The sequence below is a fragment of the Elgaria multicarinata genome, chromosome 21 (genome assembly GCF_023053635.1).
Source record: "Elgaria multicarinata webbii isolate HBS135686 ecotype San Diego chromosome 21, rElgMul1.1.pri, whole genome shotgun sequence".
NCBI lineage: Eukaryota > Metazoa > Chordata > Lepidosauria > Squamata > Anguidae > Elgaria > Elgaria multicarinata.
Genome location: NC_086191.1, coordinates 6506018 through 6533282, shown reverse-complemented (window position 1 = coordinate 6533282; position 27265 = coordinate 6506018).

Below are 27265 nucleotides of genomic sequence, written 5' to 3'. Positions count from 1 at the left end.
AACAACATGCTTCCCATTACCCTGGGGCGTCTCCTTTCTGGAAATTTGCCCTTTGGAAGCCATATAAAAAGAGGCTTCAACTGAGTGTGTCCTCCAAACTCAACTGGATCTCTTTGATCTTCTAGCTCTTGCCGGACACAGTGGTAAGTCTCTAGACCTTGGAATCGATCTCTTGGCTCTCTTTGGTTCTTGAGAAGTCTGTTTTAGGCAACCACTAGCCTGTTGCTTATTAAAACATTCTTCGGTTATTGGATTATATGCCCATTCGGGACAGGAAATTGGTAGTAGTACCCAAGGTAGTAATCTCCACTCATGGCTTCAGGGATGGATTAAGATGGTCGTGCAGAAACGTAATGAGATGTTCTCCGTTTCGTTGAGGAGCTTTACCTGTTGGTGCTTTCTCTACGCTCTTTTTGGAGGTGGCAATTTCTGGAATGAATCGTAATGGAGGAGAATTAGAGGGCAGAAATCACAGAAGAGGGCTGGGGTAGAAACACAGGTGTGATTGGTGTAAGAAGTAACACCTGGGCTTTATAGGGTGAGAGATACCTGGAGGGGGTGGAAGACAAGGTCAAAGAAAGACGAAAAGAAGATTGGAGCGGATAGAGGGGTAGAACATGACAGCCTGATGGTGAAGATATCAGCACTTGCTTCACTGGAGTTTTAAGAGGCTTCAGCTAATCATGGATTAGCAACCTCACCTTTGATGTTATTATATAGAATAGGTACAGTAGCAGGAGTAGACAGTGTAGCAGTAGCTGCAAGTGGTAGTTACATTATTTGCAGCATGGTAACCAAGGCCGTATCAATGTGCCGTTGTCTTAATTATTTGTTCATCCTGTCATGTAGGACCCTATCATGTAGTTGGTTATTCATTTCTTTTGAGTGCAATCCTGTGGGTTAGACACCCCATTGATGGAGGCCTCTGTTCATTCTATGCCCTCCTGGGCTCTTGCCAGCAGAATGAGAGGACATGGAGGATGTTTTAGCCTCCCTATCCTTCCATATAGCGTTTTTCATTCCATGGATCTCCTAGCTGTTCTAACTAGGGAGGTATAGATTGTCTAAAATCCGTTCTGTTGGTATTTCACAGGTTGACAGAACACAGATTGTTCCGCCATTCACTTATTGATAGAATTGTATTTTACCCAATTTCTCAAATGTGCTGTTTTATTATTATTATTATTATTATTATTATTATTATTATTATTTATCATACTTATACCCCGCTCCTCAGCCAAAAAAGGCTCTCGGAGCGGCTTACAATTAGCAAAAAAGACCATTCTTTTATCCATTTTTTAATGCCATTTTGTGTTTTTAATGTATTCTACACCACCCCGGGAACTGGAGTTATTGGGAGGTTTAAAAGTATAATCAATCAAAGTAATAGTACTCTTTCCACCATTTAAGAAGCACAGTACAGACCTTCTTGAAGAAGTTATTTCAAGGAGTGTGCAAGATTTGGATTCGGAATCCCGAATCTGAATCTCACAGTTATTTCTGGGTTTTCACTTTTTCTTGGCTTCCCTGTCTCAGGCCGTTGCTAGACGAGGTCTTAGCGCGGTGTGAGGCCTGGTCTCCCTCCTGTGCATCCAGATGACGCACAGGGGATCCCGGCTCGCGAGTAGCCGGGAGAAGCCACGGCTAGGAGCGCTGTGCCCATTGGGCCAGGGGGGGAATCAGAGGGGGGGGGCGATAGGGGCCTGGGGAAAGGCTGGACCCAGCAGGAGGGGGGGAAAGAACGGGCATGGGCATGGCGGATGGGGGATGGGGGGAAAGAAGGATGGGGGACAGGGCATCGGGGATGGGGGAAAGAAGGACAGGGGACAGGGCATCGGGGAAGGGGGAAAGATGGACGGGGGACAGGGCATCGGGGAAGGGGGGGAGGACGGGCGGGCGAGCGGGCAGGGGGGGCATCAGGCATTGGGGGAGAATCAGGGGCAGGGGGAGCAGAGACCCTATATTTATTTATTTTTAAACTTACCTTTTTGGCGGTGCGCTCCTGCACACATGGCCCTTTAAGGGGGGGAAAACACGGAGCGCGCGACGGGGCTTTCCCTTGCCCCGTCGCGTGCTGACGTCTGGAAAAGGACGACGGTGCGTGCTAGCTGTAGCGCGCCGTCGCCCCGCCTCCCAGACGGATTATCCGGCAGGTCTAGCAAGGCCCTCAGTCTCTGGGTCGTATTTATTTGAAGTGGGGATTTGATTGACCCATTCTGAACTTGGCAGCTCTCAGACCTGATTTCTTTCTCTCGCAGAATCGGCAGCCTTCCCCACAAGATGTCTTTCCAGTGTAAGCAACCCTGTCTTCCTCCTCCCAGCTTTGCAAAGGGTACCACGGTGTGCGCAGGGCCGGGGGCCACCGTCTGTGTGACTCCATCCCAAGGATCATGTGGAGACGCGTGTGCTCCTCAGTGCGCTACGGTGTGTGCAACCCCCGGCTCCATCTGCGTGACACCAGGACAGGGCCCGTGCGCTACCGTTTGCCAGGGGCAAGGTGGCTCCATCTGCGTTGCACCACAGGCGCCTCAGTGCGCCACCATCTGCCAGGATCCTTGTGGTTCGGTCTGCGTGACCCCAAGCCAAACTCAAAGCTCAGGAGCCTGTGCTACTGTATGCGCGACCCCTGATGGTTCTGTCTGTGTGACACCGGGCCAGGCCAAGAGTGCTCCTTGCCAGTGCCAATCTGGTTCTGTCTGTGCTCCACCACAGGTGCCTCAGTGCGCCACCATCTGCCAGGATCCTTGTGGTTCGGTCTGCGTGACACCAAGCAAAACTCAAAGCTCAGGAGCCTGTGCTACTGTATGCGCGACCCCTGATGGTTCTGTCTGTGTGACACCGGGCCAGGCCAAGAGTGCTCCTTGCCAGTGCCAATCTGGTTCTGCCTGTGCTCCACCACAGGCGCCTCAGTGCGCCACCATCTGCCAGGATCCTTGTGGTTCGGTCTGCGTGACACCAAGCCAAACGCAAAGCTCAGGAGCATGTGCTACTATATGTGCAAGCCCTGGCGGTTTGGGCGCTACTGTATGCACCAGCCCCGGCAGTTGCGCTACTGTCTGCCAGGACCCCTGCGGCTCCATCTGCGTCACTCCATGCGCTCCTACAAAAGGCGCCACTGCTTGCGCCGACTCCTGTGGGGCTGTGAAAGCCGCGAAGGGCTGCGCTACCAAAGGCGTGAGCCCATGCGCCACAGTGTGCTCCAATAAAGGCTGTGCCAAGGGTTATCCTTCCATCAGCATGAATCAATGCAACATCAAGAAATACTAAGCCGCCCATGAAATCATCTTCGGATCTGGAACTAGGCAAGACAAATAAGAGTGGCACAACCTTCCTCCCGACGCTGTGGTGGTCTTCACCAAGTGTCCTCCTCAACACCACACAGGTGGCGGATTCCTTCTGGCGCATGTTTTTTGGCACCTCCCCTAGTCCATCGTCTTTGCATTTGTCTCATGTTACCACCCAGAATTGTAATTGATGAGTTGCAATCCACCCCGGACATCCCATCTTCCTTGGAGAAACACAGACCCTGCATGCTGCTTGGTGGTGGAACATCTCCCAGTCCTGGCCTCTCTCCCAGAGCTTCTGCACTAGATAGTCAGCAATAAAAGCAATTATAAAAGCAGCTAGGCATTGCGTCCTGAATTTCTTCTTCACGGATGTTGCACGGAGCTCAACCCAGAGACACCTAGTATTCATACTCAAGTTGCCCAATGTGGTTTTGAGCCGTGCGTTAATGGCTTCTCAAAATCCTCCACCCTATTTGTGGGCTGAGAAACTGAGGCCGGTGGGGGTGGGGGGATACCACTTCACCAACTTTCTCCAAGGAGAAGAGAAATTCTCAACGGTTCCTCAGGCGTAGGATTCACCATTAGCAGTGCCAATAGCGGTTGTTGGACTCCATTTTGCATCCTCCACGAGGTCCTGGCCCTGGCCTCGTTCTGAGTTATTTGGGGCAGGATTGGGTGGAATGGTGGCTACCCCAAAACAAAAGTGGGGAATATTTCAGGGAAACTTGTTTCCTTTTGAGGAGGGGCGAGGAAAACAAAATGAAAAACCCTCAAACCTTCTCAGGAAAGAAAAAATGTCTCCTGAGAAATTTCAGCTCATTTCTACTCTCATAGCGCCTTCCAGTCAGAAGGTGTCTTGCCATATATAAGCCTTTGACACCTAAAGAGGCCATCAAGTCACCCACATCCTACTTTACAGAGAATAGTCCCCTCTTTGAAGGAGGTGTCCTCTATTTGAAAGGCTATCCAGTCCAATTCCGGTTTAAGGGGAAGAACCAAAAGAGTTCTCCAGTATCAGAGGAAGTAAGCCTATGTACACCGGTTGCTGAGGAACATGGGTGGGAGGGTGCTGTTGCATTTTGTACTGCTTTGGGGGTCCCTGGCCCACAGCTGCCTGGCCACTGTGTGAACAGAGTGCTGGATTAGATGGACCCTTGGTTTGATCCAGCAGGGCTCTTCTGATGTCCTTAAGAAGGGAGGGCAGCAGAGGCCTTGAAGCTGCATATCCACATTAGCACCTGGGCAGCAAACTGAGCAATAGACACACAGGACACCTGGACACACTCACCTACAGTAGTGTGAGAGGCAATGAATTTCAATGCAAACAATGGTCATTCTTTCCAAATTTGCATCCATATACATTATGATCTTCAATAGTTGTCCCATCAGCATCTTCCCTTTCTGCGATGCATACGCTACCTTAGGCACAAACCTATGGCTTACTAGGCTAGGTCTTGGCTGTAGGATCTGTGATCCCTGACTGGTTGGACGCCCTGACAATTGAGGAACATTGACCACGGCCGAGATGGTGTTATCACACAAACGGAATACGCGGACAAATGCTAATATATAGGGATGGATTTCGTTTTGTTTGGCTTACCAGGTTAGGTTTTTCGCTGTGGGATCTGTGATCCCTGACTGGTTGGACTCCCTAACAACTAAGGAACAGTTGAGAACTACTAAGACAGTGATAGCACATAATCAATACATGGACAAATGCTAATACATAGGGATGAATTTTGTTTTGTTTTATTTCTAAAAGTAGGGGCAGGGGGAATTATGTATTTAATGAAAGTACTTATATACCACCTTTAATCTTTTGCTATCAGGACAGTTTATGAAATGCAATTTTAAAAAAGACATCCAAATAAATAATAATAATAATAATAATAATAATAATAATTTATTTCTTACCCGCCTCTCCTGTTGGATCGAAGCAGGGAGCAACAGCAAGCATAAAATACATTAAAAAAACTGAATAAAAACATAGTATACACTGTTAAAAACACCCTAAAAGCATCCTAAAAGCATACTAAAAGTATCCTAAAATTTTACTGGATAGGCCTGCCGGAAGAGCTAAAAAATGCCTGAGCGAACAAATCGGGTTTTGACCTGGCTCCAAAAAAGAATAGTGTGTTTTAATTCAGTTTTATGTATTTTATCATTTATTGTTGCTCCCCCACCTCGATCAGGATGGAGAGGCGGGTAAGAAATAAATTTATTATTATTGTAATTCTGAACGTTTTGAAATGGAGTGGATGAGGCCAAATGAATGGTCTGGTAATTTATTTATTCCAAGCATTTATAGAATCATAGAATCATAGAATAACAGAGTTGGAAGGGGCCTACAAGGCCATCGAGTCCAACCCCCTGCTCGGTGCAGGAATCCACCCTAAAGCATCCCTGACAGATGGTTGTCCAGCTGCCTCTTGAAGGCCTCTAGTGTGGGAGAGCCCACAATCTCCCTAGGTAACTGTTCCGGAATCTGTCTCTGGAATCTGTTGCCTTGAAACAAGGAGGAACCATTTAACAATCCCGGCTGCCCATCTATTGGTCATTCCGCCCCCCCCAATTGTGGCAGCAAATTTTCAAACTTCCGATGATCAAGGAAGGCAAACATTTTGCTCATGGACTAGACACACTGCAGAAGCTTTCTGGAGCATGCTCTAAAGGGTTTATTCAGCTCTTTAGACAGGGGTGATTTCTTTCTTCCCATGGGTCCAATTCAATTTTGGAGAAACTCTCAGAGGATTCATTCCAATGACAGGTGATGCCAAAAAATCAAGAGCTAGTATGAAGGGCTACATGCTGGCCCCACCTATTAGGGATCACTGCCCCCTGGTGGCATCAGGGCTTGGCATTGTCAGGCATGTCAAAACCATGCTGGGCTTTTATGGGATCTGACCGCTCCACATTCCGCTGATCTTCACACATCTCCCAGAATAACACGTGGATCCACACTGATTCATCTTTTGCCTTTTGCAGTTTTGATGAATTTGATGAAATGCTCCAGAAGCTTTTAAAAGAAATCCCCATCATGACTCAGGATTCTGGGGATTTTTCAGAAATAATAATAATAATAATTCCAAGAAACAATAGACTATGTAACAGGAGGATGTAAAATTCTGGCAGGAATGGACTATATGACCAGACATACATGTCGTGTTTGTGCCTGTTCCCTCTGGCATTCACACGTGCTGGCAAGCTAACATGAAACACTCATATCAGTGAGACGTCTTTTATTGAGGAAATCATATGGTAGACAAAACACACAAAGTGGAACGATGGTTAGAAAGCTTTAGGCTCTTTTTTCTGAAACAAGCTTTAAGGTAAACACTCGGGGGGGGGGGTGAATAGGGTACGCCAATAACTGCTTTGAGCTTCTCCAGATGCCGCATACGCTGGGACCTCAAAGGAACATGGCCAAGCTCCTAAGACAAAGTCCCAGGAAAGGTTGCTCTGAGCCACCAGAGCCGGGCAGAGAGACCTGTCATGCACTTGTCAGTCTCTGCGTACCACTACTGAGCTCACCCTGTTACCACGACTTCAGGAAAGGTTACGCTTCAGGAGTCCCATCCTTCTGCTAAGGACTGGGAACTCCTTGCCACTTGAGTCTGGGCATTTAAAACCATCAAAAGTATATAAAAACAATAATATCCATATAAAACCACTGTTCTTGGGTCAGTTAAAAACTAGGGCTGTGCTCCGTTCCGATTCGGATCGCGAATCCGGAGGGGAGCGACCCAATCCGCCTCCGCCAAAGGCAGATCCGAATCGGATCGGGGGAGCTGCAGGTCGAGGCGAAGCGGTTCGCCTCCATCCAGAGTTCCAAATGCAGGTAAGGGGGGGAGGGGGGCTCACCTGGTGCTGGTGCCGCAGTCTGTGGGGGTGGAGCCAGGTAAGGGGGCAGCGGGGAGGGGGCTTACCTGCGTCCATCGCTGTCCACGCAGGCTTCAACTGAAGCCTGCGCCGGACTACGACAGAGGCAGATAAGTGGGTGGAGGGGCTTACCTGGCTCAGTCACTGCCGCAGTCCATATGGCGATAGCGGCAGAGCCAGGTAAGGGGGCATGGGGGACGGGGATTTATTCGGCCCTCATTTTGCCCCTCCTTCTCCATTTACCTGCCTCCACCATCCACCACAGAGGCAAGTAAGTAGGGAAGGGGGGCAAAATCTCAATCCTCCCCTCCAGATCTCGCTTCGCAGAGCAGAGCAGGGGAGAGTTGGATCGACCCGAAGCGGATCGGCCCAATCCGAAAGTTGTGGATCGGGCCACAAAGTGGTTCAGGGGGTTCCGTGCACAGCCCTATTCAAAACTCAGCGTATGCTGTTAAATGCTGTTTATACTGATTGTTTTATATTTTGAATGGTTTTTAATTTGTGTGACCCGCCCAGAGAGCTTCAGCTATTGGGCGGTATAAAAATGAAATAAATAAATAAATAAATAAATAAATAAATAAATCCCCCACCCACCTATTTTCTCTGTCCACAAACAGTGCTAAATTTTGAAAAGCTGTTTGCACACAACTCTTGGTCTCTCGCTAAGCTGGGGCGGGGGGGCTTCTATTCCAAATCGAAATGCTTCTGCCTTATGGACTAGAATCTTTGACCTTGGTTTATCAGTGACCATCCCCCGTCCCTACCGCCCATGAACGTGGCCGACAAAACAGTCTGTTAACGGTCACTTAGGGCCAGCCATGAATCACACCAAAGCTCCAGAAATTCCTGACTCGGTTGACAAAACTGGTATTGCAGATATGACTGTGCTTCTGATTGACAGCTCAACTTTATTTTATTTTTCAATTTGCATGCATCAGAAATAATAGGTTGGGGAGATAATCCTTGATGAATTTCCTCCGTCACGGGCCTCATGGGAAGAGGGGGGGCAGGGGAAAGCAGCCAATCGCTGTCTGGGCATTCTTCCTCACCTCTGCCACGGCGAATAATTACCTAGCACAATCCATTAATCGAGGCGGAGGCGGAGTCAATTTGGGAGAAATCCTCGCAGTCTCATTTCCTACACCCTTCCATATAAAAAAAGAACTCCCGACTCAAGACACCTCCCAACAACCCCTCGAAGCTTCGTAGACTCTCGCTGGCACTGGTAACGTTGGGTAAGTCCCGTCTGGATTATTATTATTTTTTGGAAGCTTACCAGATAGAGAGCGTTTAAAGAGAAATGATTCTGAATTTATCCCCCCGGGGGTGACTGAGATCTCAGGGGAGATGTTACGGCTGCCTCCACCCTTAGTCTGTTGCAACGTTTCGCAGAGGAAGGAAAGGAGCCATCTTGAGCGTTTCATGCGCCCCCTGATCTCTCGTCCAAATCCACCGGCCCACTGCACCTTCTCTAGGGTGACCCTATGAAGAGGAGGACAGGGCTCCTGTATCTTTAACAGTTGCATAGAAAAGGGAATTTCAGCAGGTGTCATTTGTATTTATGGAGAACCTGGTGAAACTCCCTCTTCATCACAACAGTTAAAGCTGCAGGAGCTATACTAGAGTGACCAGATTTAAAAGAGGGCAGCTTTAACGGTTGTGATGAAGAGGGAATTTCACCAGGTTCTCCATATATACAAATGACACCTGCTGGAATTCCCTTTTCAATACAAAGATACAGGAGCCCGGTCCTCCTTTTCGAATGGTCACCCTACCTTCTACCACCATCACATGTAGCTTCTTCTGCTGCTGCTGCTGCATGTTGTTTACATGTTGTATACCTGCTGTGTGTTGTGTATATTTCCTCTGCCGTGCTCTTATTCTCAACCTTAGAGCAGGATGCTTGCTAAATTGCTTGCTAAGAGGGACCATAGGTCCGGGCCGAAGCTTTGGACTCAGAATATCCCAAGCATCTCCAGGTAATAGGACTGCAGGAAGTAAGTGTGGGCTTGGGAGTGGGGGGAGAGAATTTAGCTCAAGATTGTGAAGAGTCACTTAGAGTAGACTGGGCTGTGTGTTCCAATAGTTAAAGCAGTTTCCTATGCTGAGGAAAGACCAAGGAAGAATCAACCCAACCTGGTACCCTCCAGACGTTTTGGACAGAATTCCAGATTATCAGCTGTGCTGCCTGGGGCTGATGGGAGTTGGAGCCCCAAAGAGCGCCATGCTGTGAAAAGCTACCATAGCTTAGTGGCAGAACACCTGCCAGCAGACAACCCGGGGTTTGAGTGCTGGCTAGGGTGACCCTATGAAAAGGAGGACCGGGCTCCTGTACCTTTAACAGTTGTATTGAAAAGGGGATTTCAGCAAGTGTCATTTGTATATATGGAGAACCTGGGGAAATTTCCTCTTCATCACAATGCTTAAAGCTGCAGGTGCCCTGCCCTCTTTTAAATCTTGTCACTCTAGCATAGCTCCTGCAGCTTTAACTGTGGTGATGAAGAAAGAATTTCACCAGGTTCTTCATATATACAAAGGACACCTGCTGAAATTCCCTTTTCTATGCAACTGTTAAAGGTACAGGAGCCCGGTCCTCCTTTTCATAGGGTCACCCTTAGTGCTGGCATCTCCGGTTCTAGGTATCTCAAAAGCTGGTCACAAGGGGCCTGGTTTGACGTCCAGATGAGCACGTCGGCATGACTAACCTATGTCTGTTTGACCAGGCCCTATTTGTACTGCTGTTCCCTGTGTTTCCAGAGGGTGGCGCTACCGGGACTTGATCTCTGTTGGGGGACAGAGTGCTTTAGGTCAAGCGAGTTGTAATATTTGCTCGATTTGCAAAGGCCATCCCATGTCGATCTAGGCTTCCTTCCCACTGCCCAGAAACTGCCCCCGGGCTGGTTCATAAATTGCAGCTGACTTGCCTATCGCCGCGCACCTTCTGACCGACATCAAAGGGATGGGTTCGTCTTGCGCGTTGCCTTTGTATGCCAAGCGACTTGGATAATGACTATAATTGCAAGGTCTAATTATTATTATTGTTATTGTTGTTATTTCCCCCCTTTCTAGCATCAACTGAAACGCCCACCTTCATGGCTTACCAATGCAGACAACCCTGCCTCCCGCCTCCCGTCGGGGCACCGCAGTGCCCAACGGAAGCCACGGAAACTTACCAGGCAAAGCAGCCCTGTGCCCTGCCGCCCTTCTCTGCACAGCCATGCCCAACGGAAACCCTGGACACGTGTCCCGACTCCGCCTGCGAGGAGGTGCCTTCCTCTCCATGTGGCTCACCCTTTGTGGGCAATGTGCAACCATGTCCAGAAGCCGCTGATGTGGAAACCTGCACATCGCCTTATGTGACCCTGAGCAGTGCCAGGTGCTCAGAGGCTGCCGACCCAGATCCGGTGATATCTTACGTGGTTCCAGGGTCCGTCGTTTGCCTGAATCCAAGCGGCAGCGTATCGGTGAAGCCCAGCCCAGCAAACGATGGGGGGATCCGTGAATCTGTCTTTCTCGAATCATATACCCCTCACTTTTCATAAGCGCAACAAGGAATCAGGCGCCCTCCACCCCCCAAAAACGATGAGCAGATTCATTCTGAAAGAGGCTTTTGTGGCTCTGTGTTCCCTGCAACCAATGCATGAAGTGTTATCCTCAACTGGAAGATAGATCTGTAGAGATGGATGGATTGGGAAAGAAGGAGTCCGCCTTCCCCAACTTGCTGTCCTCCAGATGTGTCTGACATCTGGAGGTCACCGGCTGGGAAAGGCAGGGAGGAAAGAAAGATCCAGTTTGCTAGCACTCAAAGCCTACTGGCCAGAACCAGAGCATAAACAGTGGGCCAAGGTGGTGGTGGATCCTCTTGCCTACAGCTCCCCTTGTGGTGGGATGATGCAAATGCATGTAAAAATTAACATCTCAGTAGCTACAAATCAGGAGTTGTTAGAGTGTAACTGAGGGGTGATGGTGAAGGGTACGTGCTTTTTTGTTGTTGTTGTTGCTCTTGTGAAAGAAGTGGACACCAGAAACTTTGTGTTATGCACTGCAACTCATCCAGTGATAGTGCACTGGATCCCAAGAATGGATGGATGGTTCAATAATGGATACAGAAGAAATAACTTAAGGAGTAGGGGCAAAGGTCCATAAACTGCAAGAGATACAAGATGTTCAGTTGTGGTATGCACAGGTTGGCATCAGTGTGGCAGGCCTCACCCCTGACCTACACATGTGCATTAAAACATCAGGGGGATGTCCCTGTATGTACAGCTGTACAGTTGCTGCTGATCCAGAGTTTCTGGGCATGTAGACAGAGGGTCTCCCATGTGTCCAGCTGTATGAGCATGGTGGTGGGACTCTCAGAAGATTGCATAGGTCAGCGTAGAAGCTGCTGCCACAGTGCCATTCTTCTTTCTGGCTTTTCATTCCTCCACCCTCATTGAATATCCCAAAGGAGCCCACGTCTATGACATAAAATGTTGCAGTATACATTGCTGCAGTTTAAGATTCCAACCATAGCATTCACCTCCCCCTTGGTTTTCTTTGCCCTCTGAGCAGGCTCAGTCTGAGCTGGCTGTTTTGGGGGTTCTTTTACCCTAAAGATTTTGTTTTTTCTATTTCTGAAAACTTTGGGGTTCCCCTGGCCCTGTCACTCACCTCCCTCCTGTGCATGGGTGATACTGTTTTGGCTTCATAAGGATTGGCACGGGCAGGCGGAACATTGGAACTAGTGGAAATGAAAAGAACAGCAGCCATTTTCATCAGCACAGAAATACCACCAACCTTTTATACTTCTTGCATTTCAAGGTCTTTCTGCCCACAGTTTATAGTTTAGTTATATTTCTCTTCGGTACGTGTGTGTGTGAGTGTGTATTTCTACATGTGTATGATAGATATACTAGTTCCTGGGGACAAATGTTAAAAGAGTGTTGCTTGTGTGTTGACCATGGCAGGAAGTAGAGTACTAGGGAAACCCGCAACAGACTCAAATGACTTCAGGTTTCTATGAATCTGACCCTCAGATTCCACAATGGACCGGCTTTTTGTGAGTCTCAGGGATTCCACAGAATTCCAGACTGCTTTTTAACTTTTCAGAAATTTATGCCAACACCATCATAAATATATATATATATTAAATGACCAAAAACATGCAATTTCCCCTTAGGCTAAAGTGTGAAAAAATGAGAATTTGGGGAGAATTTGTGCATTTTTCAGAACCGGACATTTGTGCAAATGGAGACTTGGAATGCAAGTTTGGGAAATTGAGAGAAATCTGGTTCCAGATGGAATGAAAGGCGCTCGACAATCCACTAAACACAGACAAGATAGGTATAACAAAACCCATAAATCCCTACAGAATACTTGACTAGATGGATGCGTGATTCTTCTTAGGTTTGTATACATTGTGATATATACATCATCTATAGCCACCCATACATCTACCAACAGAGGACCTCATTTCATGCACCTGACAAAGTCGGCTGCAAAAGCTTCTATCACAATAAATCTGTTAAGTCTTTAAGCATCTTTTCGTTCTGTCTCTTGTTCCTGTAAATTCCCTCTTGGGAGCAACTGAACTCTTGCAATGTCTTGTTGGGAACTGACTTTTGAGTATATCATTCCACAATGCTTGAATAATTCCATTGGATTTTTTGATCCAGGCAACATTATTTGGGTCTAGCCGTCGTACAACTTCTACACGAAGTGAGGTGCAGGAATACATTAAAAAATATATATCAATTAACTTAGAAGGATACAGTCCAAAAACATAGATCAAATATCACCATTAATGTAGAAAAGCAATGTTCTTCCAATTACTATAATTAGCTAATATTTTGCCCGTATCCTCATAGCTGTCAGCAACAATTTAGCTGCAGTTGCTGCAACAGACTCTTTTGGATCTGAAAGCAAAAGAAGAACATGATATTCTGGTGATTTTCCAGGATGCAATGGATCAAGTAACTCATTCTGGAGTTCCTGGTAAAATGTATATAAAATGATAATCATAATTGTGATTACATAAAAGAAAACTATGGACACTTCCTTCCCAGTGTTTCAAACTATGTGCAGTTATTCCCCGGAGGTGCTTTTATTCAACGGCCAACTCACTTGATCTACATGTGAGGAGGTATTGCTCAGAACGGTGAAATGGGCCCAGTGCATATCAAAGACACAAATCCCTTTTTCACAAGAAGCCTGGCTGAGTCTTTGACACATGCTGATAATATTACAGTACTGAGAACTCTGACGAACACTCTTAAAACATATTGCTCTCTTGAACTTTAATCAGAACGTATGTGGAAGTGGGTTTAGAACTTTGCAATGAATTCCATTCATGTCCCATTTCTCCTCCTCGCCCCCCTGAAATATGGAACGGCACCTCTGTGTTCTCCCATTAATCAACCTCACAACTCTACAGCTAGCAACGTATCAGGTCCTTGGAGTCTACTCATATACCAAACTTCACCTTTCTAGGTGGTGCAAAAAATGACCCTGGGGTTCATTTCTTGTTCTCCTTTCAAGATATAGATGTTATAAATGTCTTGTTATTATTTAGTAACCAAGCGGGCAACAACGTTTCAACAGATTTCTAGCTTTTTGGCTCGCATGGAAGCACCCCGCAGAACACATGAGTGCCTTCCTAAATTCCCATGCCTATCATACCCGCTGACAGCGCATGCGCAAAGCCGTGAAGCACCTCTCTCCACATGCGCTGCAGATTCATCTCTGAAGACTTCCTATTCCTGACGACTGTGGAAGTCAAAACGAAAACAACTCGCCAACCAGTTCCCAACGCTGTTTATTTCCAGGCTCTTCGTCGTATAACGGAGACATTTTCGGGTGATGGTTTCATGATTCTCCTTTGATGGCATTAATTTGTTTCCTGATTGGGGTTTGGAGAGCTGTATCTCAGATCATGTTGCTTGTTGTGACGGGTGTGGGGGAGCACTACTTTGATGCTGACTTGCTGTCTCCGCTTGAGGACCGAACGTCTTTCACAACCTTTTCCGCGCAATTTTTGCCTGTGCCTGTGAGGCTGCAATAAAGCCACATCCTATCGCTACACTTTGGGGGTGCTTCTTTTACATGCCTTTAGAGTTTGTTTTAGGCTGTCCTTCGAGGACTTGAGGAGAATGTATACCCTATGGAAAAGAAAGCCACACATTCTGTGAAATCATAGAATCATAGAATAGTAGACTTGGAAGGGGCCTCTAAGGCCATCGAGTCCAACCCCCTGCTCAAGGCAGGAATCCACCCTAAAGCATCCCTGACAGATGGTTGTCCAGCTGCCTCTTGAATGCTCCTAGTGTAGGAGAGCCCACAAGCTCCCTAGATAACTGGTTCCATTGTTGTACTGCTCTAACAGTCAGGAAGTTTTTCCTGATAATAGAATCGTAGAATAGTAGAGTTAGAAGGGGCCTCTAAGGCCATCGAGTCCAACCCTCCACTCAATGCAGGAATCCACCCTAAAGCATACCTGACAGATGACTGTCCACCTGCCTCTTGAAGGCCTCTAGTGTGGGGTAGCCCACAACCTCCCTAGGTAGCTGGTTCCATTGTCGTACTGCTCTAACAGTCAGGAAGTTTTTCCTGATGTCCATCCAGAATGTGCACACCCCTTGGGTATGCTGGCCCATACATGAATGCCACTGGAGTTGAAATGACAGGGAGTCTCTCCATTGTATTTCGTGTCCACCCAATTAGCCACTGTTTTATGGGCTAGAAGGGGCACCATTTGGCCAAAATCAAAGACACTCAGAAGATTGGACTTTGGGATTTTATTTGTTCATTTGTTTTTTTTATCCTGCCCTTCCTCTCAAGGCCCCCAGGGCAGCCAACATCCCACCTGAAAACAAGTCAACATCTAAACACCATTGAATTGTAACTCTAAAATTTCACAATACAATGAAATCACCACTACGATGCCAGAGAAGATGGGGAAACCCTTGTCTGTCACCAAATGCTTGCAGAAATGATTATGGCACCTGCACGGCAATGGTGTGGGAGACAGTTGAATCTCTATTGAAGGAAGTTCTACCATGGGGGTACTACCACTAAGAAGTCCCTGCCATGTAGCCTCATGGAGCGTTAAGATGCCTAGAAATCCATGCAGTATTCAATGGTTGTCATATGTACTCTACAACAGAGGGTTATTAATGTTGTTGTTTAAACATGAGTGAGAAATGAAAAAAACAGCTCTGCTTTCCACAGGCAGGAAGACTGAAAGTCTTGAGCCCAAATCAGGGAAGCTCATTCTTGATTAAATTGTTTTCCAGTGGCTGAGAAACAGCCTCTAATCAGATCGTGTTGGCCTGCAACATTTCCTCTGAGAAGAATTAGCGAGCTAATCTGTTAATGAGAAGGTGCAGGAAGCAGGTTAGGGTGGTTAGGAAGTATTCCTTTCATCACCAAAAATCATTCTCACCCTAATTTTCCTGCACAGCCACAAAACCAGCACCACCGCTCTTGTTTTAATCACCCCTGGGACATGCGCAAGAACCTTGACACTCTAGGATTCATGTAAATACATGGCTGATCTTTGCCATGAAGTTTCAGTGAGGAGGAAGTATGAATGGGGGAAGGATTTGATTTCGGTTCACTTTTGATCAGAATTTACCGAAATTTGCAAAGTTCTCCCTATTCGGGACAAAAGGAACTTCAGATTCAGGATGTCCGAATCAGCAAAACCCAAGTTTGCTGAAGTTTTCCAGATTCCATCTTGAAGCATGCTCCCTTTCAGCTTTGCAAGGTTTGGTTTGGTTGTCTTTTTGCATGAAACACAAGAACATCAGAAAAGCCCTGATGCTGGATCACACCAAGGGTCCATCTAGTCCAGCACTCTGTTCACGCAGAGGCCAACCAGCTGTCTTCCACAGACCCACAAGCAGGACATGGTGCAACAGCACCCTCCCACCCATGTTCCCCAGCAACTAATGTATATAGGCTTACTGACTCTGATACTGGAGGTAGACTATAGCCAGAATAGATAGATATTATATGTAATATGGCCCTACCATCTGCACCCCCTAAATTAGTTAGGCGGATGTCTCCAGGTGCTGGGGAACATGGAGGGTGGGGTACTGTTGCACCATGTCCTGCTTTGTTGGTTCCTAGCCGATGGCTGATTGGCCACTGTGTGAACAGAGTGCTGGACTAGATGGAGCCTTGGTCTGATCCAACACGGCTCTTCTGATGTTCTTGTGTCCATCTTGGGGAAAGCTGGGTAACGCTATGGAGGTGGCCATTTGGGCAAACAGCAGGCTGCAACACCCCCATATCGACGGCAGCCAAACTGAGTTCCTCTCTATTCGGCCCAGGTTAGGCCTCATCTAGAGTATTGCGTCCAGTTCTGGGCTCCACAAGTCAAGAAGGACACAGACAAGCTGGAGCGTGTTCAGAGGAGGGCAACCAGGATGATCAGGGGTCTGGAAACAAAGCCCTATGAGGAGAGACTGAAAGAACTGGGATGGTGCTATATAAATAAATAATAATAATAATAATAATAATAATAATAATAATAATAATAATAATAAGTTTAGCCTGGAGAAGAGAAGGCTGAGGGGAGACATGATAGCACTCTTCAAATACTTGGAAAGGTTGTCACACAGAGAAGGGCCAGGATCTCTTCTCAATCCTCCCAGAGTGCAGGACACAGAATAATGGACTCAAGTTAAAGGAAGCCAGATTCCAGCTGGACATCAGGAAAAAGTTCCTGACTGTTAGAGCAGTGCGACAATGGAACCAGTGACCTAGGGAGGTTGTGGGCTCTTCCACACTAGAGGCCTTCAAGAGGCAGCTGGACAACCCTCTGTCAGGGATGCTTTAGGGTGGATTCCTGCATTGAGCAGGGGGTTAGACTCGATGGCCTTGTAGACCCCTTCCAACTCTGCTATTCTATGATTCTATGATTCTATGAGCTTGGCTTTGCTCACCCCAAAATCATCAGCATGCTCAACCCTGCAATGTGGCCGCCCAAAAAAGGCAAATGCAGTTTTAGGTTGCAATAATAGCACTAAAATTTCAATGTCAAGGGAAGCGATAGTTCCCCTCTAGTCTGTGCTGGTCAAAGCTCACCTCAAACACTGTGTCCAGTTCTGGACGCCACACTTTAAGAAGGATTTGGATAAATTGGAACGAATCCAGAGAAGGGTGACAGAGATGATTAGGGGACTAGAAATTAAATCCCGTGGGGAAAGATGAAAGGAATTGGGTATGGTTGGGCTTGAGAAGAGAATGAGTAGTGATATGACAGCACTCTTCAAATATCCAACGGGTTTTCGCACAGAAGAGGACCCCAGCCTGTCCTTTATCATCCAAGAGTGTCAGACGCAAATTAATGGGCTTAACCTCCAGCAAGACCGATTGTGGTAGAACATCAGGAAAATTGTCTTGATGGTCAGAGCAGTCAGACAATGGAACCAACTTCCTAGGGAGATGGCGGGAATACCGCCGCTGGAGGTGTCCAAGCGGAGACTAGACCGTCGTCTGTCAGGGATGCTCTAAACTGGATTCCTACACTGAGCAGAGGGTTGGACCCAATGGCCTAAATGCCCCCCACTTCCAACTGTGTGTTTTTGTGTTAATTAATTTCTCCCAAAGGGATGATCAAAAAGACATTAAAAATCATAGAATCATAGAACAGTAGAGTTGGAAGGGTCCTATAAGGCCATCAAGTCCAACCCCCTGCTCAATGCAAGAATCCAACTTCAAGCATCCCTGACAGGTTGTTGTCCAGCTGCCTCTTGAAGGCATCTAGTGTGGGGGAGCCCACAACCTCCCTAGGTAACTGGTTCTATTGTCGTACTGCTCTAAGAGTCGGAGTTTTTCCTGATGTCCAGCCTGTAACTTGACCCCATTATTCTGTGTCCTGCAGTCTGGGATGATAGAGAAGAGATCCTGGCCCTCCTCTGTGTGACAACCTTTCAAGCATTTGAAGAGTGCTATCATGTCTCCCCTCAATCTTCTCTTCTCCAGGCTAAACATGCCCAGTTCTTTCAGTCTCTCTTCATAGGGCTTTGTTTCCAGACCCCTGATCATCCTGATTGCCCTCCTCTGAACACGCTCCAGCTTGTCTGCGTCCTTCTTGAAGTGTGGTGCCTAGAACTGGATGCAATACTCAAGATAAAGCTCAAGTAAGCCAGAGAAGACGAGAAAGAGCCAGCTTAACGCTCCTGGCAGCTGCTAACCAAAGCCATCAAGGGCAGGATATGAAATCAGGATCGGGGAAAGATGGAGTCTTCCATGGTTCATGCCACACCCAAGTCATTCAGATCCCAGACATGCTGCTCCAGACTTTAAGGGTAGATCTGAGAGGTGCTAGATGGTGAACAGGCCTGTCTCCATAATAAAGTCATAATTATCTCAACCCTTTGCCAAGTAAATGTTTCAGACTAATCGGGTATATTAACTAACTCTAACCCCGAGGCCAACAATGCTATTCAAATGATTTTATTTGCCTTCACACCATACCGTTCCTTCATGGAGCTGAGTCCGGAAGACAAGGTGGGCTCCATTTTTCATCCCGACATACCTTGGGAGGTATGTCGGGAGGTGGGTCTAAGGTGGAAAGCCAGGGGCAGCTGAGTTAAGGAATTAGAACCCAGCTCTTCTAACTTCAGCGTAGTAGATACAGGTCTCTGCTAGACTAGACTACAACAGGAGCCAAAGCTGAACTTATGGAGTTGGTGGTCACATGAAGCTGAAAAGCTAGCATGGTTGGTAGCATCTCAGGCAGAAGGAGCCCTGGGGCATGGTGGGTGATGTGTATACTAAGGATTCTGGCACCCTGGGAAAATTGCATTCCTCAAGGACCCTGGCACCTGTTCCACTGCTGTCTTCATGGTGCCAGAGAAGGAGGAAGGGAGGCCTCAAACCACACCACTCCACTGTAAGTGGGAAGAGTCAGTGTACAGGGGTTCATGGGAATTCATAGAATCATAGAATAGCAGAGTTGGAAGGGGCCTATAAGGCCATCTAGTCCAACCCCCTGCTCAATGCAGGAATCCACCCTAAAGCATCCCTGACAGATGGATGTCCAGCTGCCTCTTGAATGCTTCTGGTGTGGGGGAGCCCACAACCTCCCTAGGTAATTGGTTCCATTGTCATACCGCTCTAACAGTCAGGAAGTCTTTCCTGATGTTTTGTCGCACTGCTCTAACAGTCAGGAAGTTTTTCCTGATGTCCAGCCAGAATCTGGCATCCTGTAACATGAGCCCATTATTCCATATCCTGCACTCTGGGAGGATCAAGAAAAGTTCCTGGCCCTCCTCTGTGTGACAACCTTTCAAGTCCTTGAAGAAGGCTATCATGTCTCCCCTCTGCCTTCTCTTCTCCAGACTAAACATGCCCAGTTCTGTCAGTCTCACCTCATCGGGCTTTGTTCCCAGACCCCTGATTATCCTCATTGCCATCACTAGTAACATGATCCCGTGTGTGCGCGTGCGCGTGTGTAATGTTGCAGGTTGCATTCACTAGCTAAAATATTTAGTACCACAAGGCAAGTAGTAGCCAAGGAAACAAAAACCAACCCTCTATCGGTGCAGGGGAATGGATCGTTTTATTACTGTATGCCCATTCTTGAGAGCTGGATGGAACATGAGATGATCAAACCGGTGATAACATTGAACATTTCACAGGAGCACGGAGGAGTCGTGATGTTCCAGGAGACGGATGTTCCCTGTAGGACCCCAATCATTCAGCAAGACCCTCAGATGTGACATGAGCATAGAGATGATGAGGGGGGTGGATGGGGGGGGTTCCAAAAGCCAAAGCGGAGGGGGACCAAGATCCGTGGCCGAGTCCCGTGGCATCGAAAAGCGCTGGGTACTGGAGTGACGCCTCCTCATAGTTTCACCCCTCGTTGTTGAGTTGAAGCATCAACAGCATCCCTTGGGAGGTTGCTTGGTTTGGGGGGGACACTTCACGACGGTCTGCGGGGGGCAGCATGGCACGGTTTTGGGGGGGCACTTGGTGGGGCAGCAGGTCTTCTGGGGGCACTTGGTGGGCGGGCAGCAGGGAGGTGGGCAAGGGGGGGCCTTGCAAGCTTGCTTATACTGCGACATGGTTCCAAAAGAGGGCGAACAAACCTGCGGAGAAAAGCAAGAAAATTAAGAGCTTAGAAATGTGAGGACCATCTAAATGTCCACCTCAAACCCAGGCAGATGCTTTCAGGAGACCAACGAACGAAGGCTGGAGGTTACAGCGCAGGATGAGCTAGGACTTCATTCACTTGGGGGGATGGTATAAGAACTTAATTGTATTTGTTTATTCCATTGATATCCCACTTTTTTTTTCCTTCAAAGAACCCAAGGAGGTGTACATAATCCTCCTCCTCGCCATTTTATCCTCACAACAACCCTGTGAGGTAGGTTAGGCTGAGAGTCAGTGACTGGCCCAAAGTCACCCAGTGAGCTTCATGGCCAAGAGGGTCTAGAACCTGTGGGGAAGAAGATGCGAGGGAGACTGGAGCAGGCAGGTACCATCAGAGCCTGCTTCAGTTGGACCTCCCCCCACAGGGCTAACATCTTCAACTTGTGGGGAAGAAGGAGCTGTTGGTTTGCCCCTCCATTGGGAGATGAGAGGACGGAGCAGGGCCTTCCCACCAGCCTAAGCAGTCTCCTTAATTTCTTTTTATTTTCTCCCTCTTCCCTCCCCATACACTTTTCCTTGTGTGTCATGTCTTTTTTTTAGAATGTAAGCCTGAGGGTAGGGACTGTCTTCTTTACTGATACATTGTAAGCCGCTCCGAGAGCCTTTTGGCTGAGGTGCGGGATAAAAATCCTCTAAATAAATAAATAAATAAATAGAACCTTGATCGCCCAAGTCTCAGTTGAACACTCTAACTATTATATCACTCTGGATCTCGCAAAATCCAGAAACCACTTCATAAATGGGATGGAAAGAATGTGAGTGTTTTTTTAAAAAAATCTATGCGATTCATTCATCCAAACCCAGGGCTTTGACTGTTTTTCTGTTAAAAAGTCTAGGATTGAATACCTGTGTATCCAACCACATTACTGCTTAATTAGGGTTATTGCCGCCCTTTTTATTTTAATGGGTCATCCTTAACAGCTATATGGCACTGCATGCAAATGCAATTGTGCGTATTGAATCTGGATTCTATAGATGACTGAGAATTCTGCACTGGTTCACTTCCAATAAGAATTGATGGACATGTGCAAATTTCTTCCTGTATTGGGCAGAAAGAACTTGAGTGGTTTTATTGTGGGGGGGGTTTCAATGAATGTTCCAAATCGCGTGAGGTACTGGTTCCTCTCTATTCGGCCCTGGTTAGGCCTCATCTAGAGTATTGGGTCCAGTTCTGGGCTCCACAATTCAAGAAGGATGCAGACAAGCTGGAGCATGTTCAGAGGAGGGCAACCAGGATGATCAGGGGTCTGGAAACAAAGCCCTATGAAGAGAGACTAGGGCCACAGCTAGACCTAAGGTTTATCCTGGGATCATCCAGGGTTCGCCCCTGCCTTAGCACTGGATCCCCTGTGTGTCACCTAGATGAACAGGTTTGACCCCTGGATGATCTCGGGATAAACCTTAGGTCTAGCTGTGGCCTGAAAGAACTGGGCATGTTTAGCCTGGAGAAGAGAAGATTGAGGGGAGACATGATAGCACTCTTCAAATACTTGAAAGGTTGTCACACACAGGAGGGCCAGGATCTATTCTCGATCCTCCCAGAGTGCAGGACACGGAATAACGGGCTCAAGTTAAAGGAAGCCAGATTCCAGCTGGACATCAGGAAAAACTTCCTGACTGTTAGAGCAGTACGACAATGGAATCAGTTGCCTGGTGAGGTTGTGGGCTCTCCCGCACTAGAGGCCTTCAAGAGGCAGCTGGACAACCCTCTGTCAGGGATGCTTTAGGGTGGACTCCTGCATTGAGCAGGGGGTTGGACTCGATGGCCTTGTAGGCCCCTTCCAACTCTGCTATTCTATGATTCTATGAAAACTGACAGTTTCGTCTAACCTCCTTTTGAAGTCACTGGGTCCATCATCGCCATCATCATTTAGTTCAGCATTTTGTATCTTCTGTCCGTTCAACTTTCTCCTGCCTCCTTCCCACTCCACACACCCCCCACCACCATATCAATTGAAATTAAGCAAGGCACAGAAAACAAAGAAGTAAACGCATCAAATCTCAATAAATCGCTTACGGTAATTAAAAGAAAAGAAGAAAGGAGGGGAAGAAAATAGAAGCGAGGACATAAAAGAACCTGTTTTATCATAACGGCTTCCAGGCATAATCCTCCGGGATCTGTTTACAAGCCGAATGTCTCAAAATGGATCTTGTTCCTGTATCAGGGCCAAACTAGATGAAGGGGCATTCATGGAATTTGTCTCATCTGGTTTGGCCCTACCTGGATGCTGCGTTGAGCATGGAGCGTAGACAGTGCCATGGGTCAGCATTGTTGGGAGTCTGCAAAGACCCTCAGCCCCATAGGGATCCCACTGCGAAAGCCACCACTCTCTTGGTCATGGGGTTCCACCTCATTGTTGCTATCTGTGCTTGCTCCAACACCCTCTCTGAGCAAGTGAATGTGGAAAAGTGTGGGAAAAGAGCAGTCAATTCCTCATGGTTTCTCCTCTCTCCCTCTCTCAACCTCCCTCCCTCTCTCCCTCTCTCTCTCTCTCTCTCTCTCTCTCTCTCTCGCTCTCTCTCTCGCTCTCTGGTGCCATCTCAACCCAGAGGCAAGCAAATGAGAAAGCATCAACAGCGCCAGGGAGTTGGAAGAAGTGTTCAAACTTCTCCAAACTCAGAACCAACCCTGATGTTGTGCTCTGGTTTCCAGAGCAACATCTGCAAAAACCCAGAGTTCAAGGAAGCAGGAAATTTCAATGCCACCTCCTTCCAACAAAAAATAATAATTGCACAGCTAAACATGGCACCTTTCCTCATGTTTCTGTGGTGTCATGTTCCGCCAGCATGCCTGGAGCTGCATTGCAGCAGAACACCAGGAATTGTGACATGAGATTTCGACAGCATGTCAGCCTGTGGAAATTACAAACACAATGAGGACAACAACCAAAAATGAGCGGCACGGTTCACCGGCACGGTAGCTAACGTAACGAAGAGGCTTACCTGAATTCACGAGATGGAGTCGTGCAAAGAAGAGTGCCGACTGAATGGATTGAAGAGCAGGAAGCTTCCACAGGCTCTTTTATACCAGTTCTGAACTATCACTTCCAGGAAGAGAAGCGTGGAATGGATCGGGTGCGGGTGTTAATTGACTAATTGGCCCAATGAGGTTTCTCATCTGCACCGCCAAGAATTCTCCATCGGTATCACATGGTGAGAACATTCTCGTCCAGTGACGATGGTTCGTGCCATCTTCATTACGCCATTTTTGTTCTTATCGAGAGTGGGGAGTTGTTTATTATTATTATTATTATTATTATTATTATTATTATTATTATTATTAAAAACCACCCAGAGAGCTTTGGCTATTGGGCGGTATAAAAAAATGGAATAAATAAATAAATAAATAAAATTATTATTATTATTTCTCTTTTCTCGCTCGTGGTGTTTTTTCTAGATGAACGTGACGGCCTTTAACCAGTCATGCTGTCTTTTACTAATTCTTCCCCTCCTCTCCATCCCGATCGAGGTGGGGAACAACAGTAAATATAAAATACATAAAACTGAATTTAAACGTAATATATATTGTTAAAACATAGAATCATAGAATAGCAGAGTTGGAAGGGGCCTACAAGGCCATCGAGTCCAACCCCCTGCTCAAGGCAGGAATCCACCCGAAAGCATCCCTGACAGGTGGTTGTCCAGCTGCCTCTTGAAGGCCTCTAGTGTGGGAGAGCCCACAACCTCACCAGGCAGCTGATTCCATTGTCGTACTGCTCTAACAGTCAGGAAGTTTTTCCTGATGTCCAGCTGGAATCTGGCTTCCTTTAACTTGAGGCCATTATTCCGTGTCCTGCACTATGGGAGGATCAAGAAGAGATCCTGGCCCTCCTCTGTGTGACAACCTTTTAAGTATTTGAAGAGTGCTCTCAGGTCTCCCCTCAATCTTCTCTTCTCCAGGCTAAACATGCCCAGTTCTTTCAGTCTCTCTTCATAGGGCTTTGTTTCCAGACCCCTGATCATCCTGGTTGCCCTCCTCTGAACACGCTCCAGCTTGTCTGCGTCCTTGGTTGACCTTCTTGGTTGACATCCTAAAATCATTTTTAAAAACATCCTAAAATTACACTGGATAGGAACATAAGAACATCAGAAGAGCCCTGCTGGATCAGACCAAGGGTCCATGTAGTCCAGCACTCTGTTCACACTGTGGCCAATCAGCTGTTTACTAGGGACCAACAAAGCAGGACACGGTACAACAGCACTCTCCCACCCATGTTCCCCAGCAATTAATCCATCTATCACAAATAAGGGACACAGGCACAAGCAGTTTTCCTTACGAAGTCACGTGGAGGAGAAACATGTTATTAATGGTCTCTTATTTTTCCTAAGTTCTCCTGCTAGTCAACGTCACCCTTATGACCAGAGCACGTGCCGAACGTTTCCACCCACACATAGACCAACCATGAAACCCTTCTCTTTTTGAATGCCTTTGCATTCCTGGCCCTGAAAAAGATGTTGCCACACACTGTATGAAATTAATAGTCTCAGAGGTATCCGTTGCAATTAAGATCTTCTGACTAAGTAATCTTCCAGGAAGCGGCCCTCTCCTCCAGGAACATGTATCTATGCCTGGAAAATGCAACCTCTGTTAACAAGCACAGATCCAATTATTTTATTAATAGTGGTGGAATGAACGCCAGTATATAATAAGGAACATGATCTGTCCACATGCTTCTATTCTTTATGTTTACCCGGGTTCTTTTTAATATACAAAAACAGAAGTATGAACAATGCTCTCCTTCCCCATTCCTTATCCTACACAAGTACAGCCATTAAACCCTCAACTAGGGGTGCAAATAAAAGTGGGCATAGAAAACCTATTATCAGATCATTATCTTTTAATTTTGTTTTCTATTAAAAGCAGTCATGTACTGATCAGGGCTTACATGGCAGTATACGTCAACGCCTTTCCTCGGGTTTCTGTTTATTTCTTTTCATTTCTTTTTCATTCTTTTGGTTGGTCTTGTTTTGAAAAATGAATATATATACATATATAGGGGTGACCCTATGAAAAGGAGAACTGGGCTCCTGTATCTTTAACAGTTGTATTGAAAAGGGAATTTCAGCAGGTGTCATTTGTATATATGGAGAACCTGGTGAAATTCCCTCTTCATCACAACCGTTAAAGCTGCCCACTTTTAAATCTGGTCACTCTAGTATACCTCCTGCAGCTTTAACGGTTGTGATGAAGAGGGGATTTCAACAGGTTCTCCATATATACAAAGGACACCTGCTGAAATCCCCTTTTCTATGCAACTGTTAAAGATATAGAAGCCCGGTCCTCCTTTTATTATATTATCCACCCTAATATTATCCACCCTAATATTATAAATATAGCCAATTTAGGGAGTTGAGTTGGATAAAAGCAGCAGCCCCATGCATAAAAGATGTTGAATGCTTTCCTCCAGAGTTATTTTCTCGATTGAAATTGCCTGCCCAAATTGCACTCAGGCAGAAAATAAAATGGACAGATTGCTGTTACTTCTCAGTCCTGCCTAAGAATGTGAAAATCAACAAAACTCAAATTTCTCTAACTTCTATTTTGAAGGTTGTTCTGATTCAAGGGTGGATTCCTGCCTTGAGCAGGGGGTTGGACTCGATGGCCTTATAGGCCCCTTCCAACTCTACTATTCTGTGATTCTATGATTCTATGATGAGATGGCAAGCTTCTATTTTCCTCCCTGAAAATAGAAGCATATTTTTTCTTCCTAATGTATGCCTCACTTGAAACATCCGTATCCTTCTCCTGTGGATTAGAGTGTACTTGTGTTCATTTTTCAAAGGCGCTCATTTTTTCAGAAAGCCTACAAAACTGTCCCTGTCAGTTAAGGAATGCTTCCTGGAATAGACCTATTTTCAGGAGGTGCCAGAAGCAGCACCATGTTGACCTCCAGGGGCAGGGAATTCAAAAGAAAGGGGGCCACCACACTGAAGGCTCTTCTTCTGGTGGAATCCAGTCAGACCATAGATCCACGTGGAACCACCAGGAAACCCTGTGGGATAGTTGTTATTGGGGGTAATGCTTCTGCCTTCACTACCATCTAGCCATGTCCCACCCCCCATTTTTCTTCTCTGTGCAGAGAGAAGGATGGAGCTATCCCTTAAACATGCTACTCTCAACTTGTGATTCATAAAATCATAGAATAGTAGAGTTGGAAGGAGCCTCTAAGGCCATCAAGTCCAACCCCCTTCTCAATGCAGGAATCCACCCTAAAGCATACCTGACAGATGGTTGTCCAGCTGCCTCTTGAAGGCCTCTAATTGGGAGAGCCCACCACCTCCCTAGGTCACTGGTTCCATTGTCATACTGCTCTAACAGTCAGGACATTTTTCTAGGGCCGGATCTACACTACTGCTTTAAGGCGCTTTATAACAGTTTTATAGCACTTTAAAGCAGTTAAAGCGCTTTAAAACAGTTATAAAGTGCTTTAAAGAAGTAGTATAGATCCGGCCCAGATGTCCAGCCAGAATCTGGCTTCCTTTAACTTGAGCCCGTTATTCCGTGTCCTGCACTCTGGGAGGATCGAGAAGAGATCCTGGCCCTCCTCTGTGTGACAACCTTTTAAGTATTTGAAGAGTGCTCTCATGTCTCCCTTCAATCTTCTCTTCTCCAGGCTAAACATGCCCAGTTCTTTCAGTCTCTCTTCATAGGGCTTTGTTTCCAGACCCCTGATCAACCTGGTTGCCCTCCTCTGAACACGCTCCAGCTTGTCTGCGTCCTTCTTAAATTGTGGAGCCCAGAACTGGATGCAATACTCAAATGAGGCCTAACCAGGGCCAAATAGAGAGGAACCAGGACCTCACGCGATTCAGAAGCTGTACTTCTCTTAATTTGATTTTGCTCCTAATTTTTATCCAGAACACCTATATCATGGGCCACATAGGTGATTGATTTTCAAACGTTCCCTTGTAGGCAAAGTGCATCTCTCGCAGTTACATCTCTTCGACGGATA